The sequence below is a fragment of the Sturnus vulgaris genome, unplaced genomic scaffold (genome assembly GCF_052056855.1).
Source record: "Sturnus vulgaris isolate bStuVul1 unplaced genomic scaffold, bStuVul1.hap1 Scaffold_146, whole genome shotgun sequence".
NCBI lineage: Eukaryota > Metazoa > Chordata > Aves > Passeriformes > Sturnidae > Sturnus > Sturnus vulgaris.
In genome coordinates this window covers 1,661,276-1,668,469 of record NW_028276065.1, presented here as the reverse complement: position 1 = coordinate 1,668,469, position 7,194 = coordinate 1,661,276, and the positions used below count along the sequence as shown (strand labels likewise).

The 7,194-nt window shown below is 44.6% G+C and overlaps 1 long non-coding RNA gene across 1 annotated transcript; it reads left to right on the top strand.

Annotated features, from left to right (window-relative positions):
* The first annotated feature begins 636 nt into the window (after positions 1-636).
* Positions 637-4,479, top strand: LOC148219369 (uncharacterized). The gene is made up of 3 exons (XR_015799807.1): positions 637-716; positions 3,960-4,079; positions 4,457-4,479. It is a non-coding gene; the product is annotated as an uncharacterized LOC148219369 (long non-coding RNA).
* The last annotated feature ends 2,715 nt before the right edge of the window (positions 4,480-7,194 follow it).

Genomic DNA, 7,194 nt, shown 5'->3' with positions numbered 1-7,194 from the left:
AATTCCAAATGGACCGGGATTTCTCCTGGCCCCAAGCTGCCACCACCTGTAACCCTGGCTGCCCTTGGAGTGCCGAACGCCTTCTCCAAACTCAATTTGTCTTTTTGACTTCTAAATCGATTTTAAATTATTTTCAGAAATGTAATTTCAAGTAAATTGTTCTGATTAATATTTGATCTTTGTAACTTTATAATTTACCTCTTCGTGTAGGGTTGGCCTGTTCATTTTTAATTAGTTTACTGGAGGGGGAAAATGTAAAATTTTCCTCTGCAGTAGTAATGGAATAGTACTACAAAATAGGAATAAAATACTAAGTACAAATGTATTTTTATACTGATAGAATTGAGGGCTAATATTATATTAAATCACATTGAATTTCCTAGCATCCTAAACTGCTGGAGTTGATATAATAAACGTAGAAAAAAGGGACATGCTAAGCATGCCAAAGCATACCTCATATTTGTAGGAGATTCTTGCCTGTAAACGTCTCCTGACACTTGCCATCTCTGCATGTGTTCTTTACATCTATTTTATTTTCAGAGGAAGGGTCGCACGCTTCTTGGTGTTTTCAATTGCACCAGAACTCCCGGTAGAAGTCGAAGACTTAGATCCGATATCCTGGAACCTCTAGTTGACACTGAAACAATTAACACGAGACTGGGCTGCTGTGAAGGAATTACTCCAGGATGAGGAGCTCTTTTTTGGTCTTCAAGCAGGTAGTAGTTTATTTTGTAACACCTAAGACTCTTCTTAAACATTTTTTTTTTCTAACAGAGGAAAGTATGTAGTGTGACTCAGTATATTTGAAAAGTATTTTTAGTGGTTTGTTAGGTGACATAGTGATCACTTCACTTTTTGAAGTAATCTGTATTATCATAGTGGTATTTTTCTCAAGTATTTTGCTTAGAAAAGTTAAATTTCTCTGATCAAGTGTGTAGAAGTCTGTGAGCCAATAGCTCCAGCAGAACTCCCGGGGCTGCTTCTTTGGGATGTAATATGGAACCTAGCGATATTCCTGCTCTGCAAACGTGGGAGGGAGTGGAACGGCAAGTGGCGAAACTTGACTGCTCCTTCAATCCCAGAACACCTGGGTTTAAGTTCCATCAGCCAGAGGATGGAATGAACCCTGGTGCCAGCCATCCTGGGGGCACTGGACTGCTGTTACCATCTTCTCTATTATCTTTTGCATGATGTGATCCTCCCTTGATGAGAGAAGGCAGAAAATGTGGTAGGAGGGGGAGCTCATTTCGTTTCTGTGGACTCCAGGCTTGGGGCAGCTGCAGAGAGCTTTGGTTTCAAATAATACTGCACAAACACAGTGAAGTTGAACCTCTTGGGCACTTTTGGATCCCTCTGTGCCACTCCTTCTCTGATACTTTACCTGCGAGGTGTGGGCTCAGAAACACCTGCCCCTCCTGGATGGGTTTTTGTTGGGAAGGATGAATTAGGGAAACCTTATAAGTACGAGTGCCTAGCAAAAGACTTTGAGAATATGGAAAATATATGGAAAATATAAGCAAAATAGAAATGATAGCAATTTTCGACTGTGTGGCTGAAAGCTACTGAATGCCTGAAGGCCCCTTTGTTTAGATAATGTTAGATGCTGAGAATACCAAAAAGCAAACAGACATCCTCCCTAGACATGCCAGGAAGGGTCCCAGATAAAATTGAGAGATAAGAAAAGCAGTAAAACATGGTAATATAGTGATTCCTTTCGGTTGCATGCAAATGTTAGAGAATTTGTATCTTGTATTAGATTGGTTAGTGGAAATTAGAATATTCAACATAGATTTATTGTATTGTAAACGGGAAAATATCTCTCTTACTCTCTTACTCTCTTACGCTCCCTTCGCTCTTGCTTTCTTACTCTCTTCTCTTACTCTTGCTCTATCCCTCTCTCTCTGTCCTGCTCTGAGCTGCAGCTGCAGTTCCTAGCAGGGCCTCATATATAGCCACGCCCTATGAAATAAACTGCAAACTTCAAGACCAGAATACAGGGAGCGCCTGAGTTTGTTCCGACCATCCCAACGCAGTAATTCCCACAGGTTTTTGCAGGTACAAATTTATTTTCTTAGAGAAGCCATTGGGTGTAATAAAAATCTATGGAAAACAGGTGGTTGGTACACTAGCTGATAGTAGGTCTTGGGTTTTTCTTCTTTTCTTTAACTTTTTCTTAAGAGAACCTTTAAACTGGAAAACTGAAGGGGGGTGGGGTTGCTTCTCATTTTTTGAAGAATTGCTGTGGATTAAGGTATGTCAAGTGACACCACCAAAATAAGATTGGAAGAACTGAGTTTCAGGACTCTGCACTTAATTCTTTTAATGAGTTTGTGTGGGTGCAGGAAATGCCAAATCCCAGAGCAATTCTGTCTGTAACATTAAGTGCAACATCTTTAAAGCCAAGTGCTCGGTGTGGGGTTTTCACCTATGTTTTTATGGTCTAAAGGCTTTTCTTGAGCCCCAAAAGCCACAAGGAACTTGCCAGAAGCAGGGCTTCATTGCATAGCTGGGATTTCAATTTGCTCTTGGATTCTTCCTTCCAATCTTCTCCTGGGTTCTTGTGCCAGCAGAGGTCCTCTGACCCCAGAGCCATACAGGGTGTCTGTTGCCTTGATAAATGGGAATGAAGTTGGCCGAGTCTGTCAGGAAAACAAAAATATCCTGGAGTTTGTTTGGCCAAAGATGGACCATGAAGATGTCTGTACTAGCGGTGGGTGTGAGTGCTGATCCTTTTGGGTTGTGTGGTGCCCCTGGCCCCTCAGAAGTCAGGGCAAGGCTGAAGGAAGGAGGGAAGCTGCCAGAGCTGCAGGTGGGGACAGTACTGGCTGTTTCAAACTGCTTGGTGCAGAACTAGAAGAATAGCTTTCCTCCTTTCTCTCCATCACTGACCAGAATATTAAGATGAAGCTGCGCTAAGCTGTGTCTTTTGTGGGTTGTTGTTTGGTTGGGGTTTTTCTGGCTTTTGAATGTATTTCCAAGTGGTGCAGTGAGGAGCAAGTTGCTGGGTTACATGATTTCTGACTGACATATCACAGAAATGGGCATCTGTGTGTGCATGTGCTTCCTAGCAAATCTAGATGTGATGTGGAAATCCTAAGGGAGGATTTCCAGCCTTGACTACATGTGACACAGGCTTCTGAAAATGGAACTGACCTTGGCAGAATAGCAGCTGTGAAGGGAAACAGAACTAAAATACATGTAAGCAGAAAAACCGAATGAAGTGGTACTTCTTGGTCCTGCGTGCACTTTGTGCCACTGCTTGCTGTGAACACTTGGTGTTACAGCTCAGTGTAGGCCACTTCAGTGTATGATGGGTTTGATTTTTGTGGTCAGTTAGTTCCTCTAAACAACTCCCCTCCTTTACTGGACACATCCCTGGAGTGGGACCAGATTCACCCTTACCCTGGAGGAATTCTCTGCTCCTCTGGAGAGGGGATGAAGCCAAGGGTTATGAGCAAAGGAAAACAACCAAATCGTGGGCATTATGTCCTCGATGCACGCAGCACCATGTGTTTTCCAAGTTCCCAGCACTGATGAATCTGAACAAGAAAATGCCTGTTCCTTCACTTCTCCAGCTCTCCCCCCACACCTCCCCTGCTTCCCTTGCTCTTATCCTTGGTGTGCCAAGGTCCTGCATCTCCCTGGCTCTCCAGATGTAGCTCACCTTGTCCTGCCTGTGGCTGATAAAATATGGACCCAAGATGCTTTTTACCAGTAATCCATTCTTTTAAAGAAACAAAGAGCATACAATGTGGTCTTTAGGAAATACATCCAAATAAGGGACTCTGCTTTTCCTGTAGTTCTCTTTCCTGTTTTCACCTGGGCTTGAAGGATGGGCATGGCCTGTATTTATCATATGAAAGTGATGTTACTAAATTTGTCCAGAAGTTTTGATTATTATTATTACTCATTTTCTGATAGAAAACAGTCTAATTTTGCCTTTCCCACGTTGTTTCCAGGTGCTCCCCAGGATGGATATCTGTGGTCTCAGACCACAGTGATTCCCTAGGAGGAAGGGGAGCCTTTGCCTCACCTGCACAGCTCAGGTGGATGGGACAGAATTGGTCTGGCCTGACAAGGTATGAACATCTGTCTGTGTTCTGGAGTGCCTTGAAACCTTTCTCTGTCAGGTTTTGGAGGGGTTTCTCTTTGGGATTTCTTGTGATGCAGCACCACGGGTATCCCTTTGTGCAAAGTCCAGTGCTAAAGGATTGAATAACGGACAAGTGGGGTCTGGGATGAAAATGGTTCTGTTAAAATTAAGGAAAGAATGCAATAAGAAAAATTAGCATCCTTTTAATGTCTGAAATAATTAGGAATAAAAATGCTGGAGAAGGGCACTCTGAATTGGTGTCACCTGTCATGGATAAAACCCCACAGCGAGCATCAGAGCAGAAGTGTGAGGGCTGGAATCCTTCTGCAGTGGACTTAATTTTCTTTTCCTCCTCTCTTTCAGGACAGGAAAAATCATTACACTCCTCCCATCATTGCCAAGAGCTGTGGTGTTTGAGCAGCCAAAGCCAAGAGGCTTCAGCACCAGAGGTCTGTGCCTGGAGGGCTCCTGGTCCTGCCCATGATGTGGGGTAACTCAGAGAATGCAGGGATCCTCTTTTTCTCCCTGCTGGGATTAACTGCCTAGGGAATCTGGGATCTGGGTGAAACTCCAGCTCTCCTGGTGTTCAGGGGTGCAAGGTCTGAGGGACTGCGCTTACCCCGTGGCTTTCCAGTTCAGCAGGAAAAAGAGGAAATGGAGTGCCAGAGCCGTGTCCCGTCAGGCTGTGTTTCCCTCTGAGGAGAGAGAGACTGGGCTGAAGTGAGATTCCTGGGAGTGCTCGGATGAGCAATCCAGGGAACAGGGAGCTTGGGATTGCCGCTGCTGCTGGAACCATTGCCTTAGGTCTGCTCCCTTTGTGCCTGTGACAAGTGGGATTGGTGCTGGAGAGAGAGGTGCTGTTGGGAACAAAAGGTGGAGTGAATCCTCTCTGGGGATGTGCAGTGAAGGACTGAATAGCATGGAAGGAGAGTATTTATAAACTATATCACTGTTTCTCCCCAAATTGGGGTGGAGCAGTGATGGGGGTGGTTAGGTTTGGTCTGGGCCTGTTATTCTTTGTGCAATTTTAAAATTCTGTTGTATGATTTACTGTCTGGTATCTTTCTAACAAAAGCTGACAGAAATTTAGGTTAAGGATTAGAATTTGGGTCCATTCATTGCAAAAAATTTGCCAAGGCTGGAGGACTGGGGTGATGACTGCTCTCAGGAAAGGTTACTTATTAATACTGTGTCAGATTTCCTGCAGTGACTGTCAGGCCTAAATGGCGGTGAGTTCCTGCTCTTCTCACTGGAGGATTGGAAATAATTTCAGTAGAATTAGAGATTTTAGAAAAATCCAGCTAAAAATTTCACCTCTGTACCCCCTAGGTTTTCCCAGTTTTTCCCAGCTAGGAGCTGCACAGAAGTCAGGCAGGGCCATCAGGGAACAGCTGTAAATTCAAAGGCACAAACAGGAGATGTACCAGCAAAGGGCAGGAAAGGGGAGAGGTTTCAGAAAACATTTCTGTGGTCTAATTAATAATAATTTCTGATTCCCCAGTGAGAAGAACACGAACTCACGGCCATTCAGGCCTGACAGTCCCCTGCAGCAAGAGTTAAGCACGCATCCACAGAGGCAAGTCTGGCATCTGAAAGAAAACAAACCCAGAAGAAAAAGGTGATCTCTTTTGCTTCAAAGTTATTTCAAGTTCTTAAAGCCCAACCACCATTTGCTCTTGATTTTGGTCGGGTGAATCATGGGCACAGGTCATGCCATTCATTTAGCTGAAAACCCGGGGTCATTTAGAGGGGACACAAGAACTGTTTGTGTAAGAAAATGTGAGGGGATGTCAAGGGGAGTGAGGTGGCATTTCTGAGGAGATTGCTGAGGTAATGGAAGGGAGCCCAGCAGACAATTTGTCTGGGAAATCCGAGGCCCCTGGGAAGCGCAGCCAAGGCTCTGCAGGGGTAGCAGGGAGGGCTCAGCACTCGAGACTCTCTGTGTCCTCCTTCCTCGGCAGCAGGCGGCCAGGAAGGGAGAGGCACCGTACGGGATTAAGCCAGAGGGAGCAAGAGGAGGAGCAGCCTCGGGCTGGAGAGGGGCAGGAGAAAGGCCAAGGGAGCTCCCTGGGGCCACCAGGGCCTGTGGGGAACAGAATGGACGCTTGGATGACCAGTGGAGGTGAGGAGTGGATCTGAGTTCATCTACAGGGAAATAAGTAGGGGATATTCTGGAGTGAAAAGTTGAGGTGATGAGTTCACCCACCTTGGCACAAGTTGTGTTTGCACAAAGTGGAACCAGAGGTGAAGGTCAATCCAAAGTCAATCCTGCTTGACCTCTGAATTCCAAGATAAGTTTTACAAGCTGCCAAATGAGGGATTAAAAATACACAAAAATGAAACCGAGAGCATTAATGAGGTTCCTGGAAGTCCATTACATTGTTGTCATAGAATTCTTAATGAGATTTGATCTTTTGATGACAACAAGGCAGTTCTTTGTGATCTCGAGCCCTGAACTGCAAATGTGATGCCAAACGCGAATTTTGACCTCAGGCTGGAATTGTGACTGCAAGCCATGAACAGATATTATGATTCCAAAATGGAGTTTTGACCTCAAGCCTTGAACTGAAATTGTGATTCCAAACTGCAATTGTGACCTCAAGATTTGAACTTGGATTGTGATTCCAAAATGGACTTGTGACCTCAGACTGGAATTGTGACCTCAAGATTTGAACTTGAATTATGACTCAAAAATGGACTTGCGACCTCAGACTGTAATTGTGACCTCAAGCCTTGAACTGCAATAGAGATTCCAAATCGGAATTGTGACCTCAGACTGGAAGTGTGACCTCGAACCTTGAGCTGAAGTTGTGATTCCAAACCGGATTTGTGACCTCACACTGGAATTGTGACCACAAGCGTTGAAATGCAATTGTAATTCCAAACTGCAACTGTGACCTCAGACTGGAATAGTGACCCTGAGCTTTGAGCTGCAATTGTGATTCCAAACTGGAATGGAGACCTCAAGACTTGAACTGCAATTGTGATTCCAAACCGGAATTGTGACCTCAAACTGCAATTCTGACCTCAAGCCTTGAAATGTAATTGTGATTCCAAACCGGAATTGTGACCTCAGATTGGAATTGGGACCTCAAGCCTTT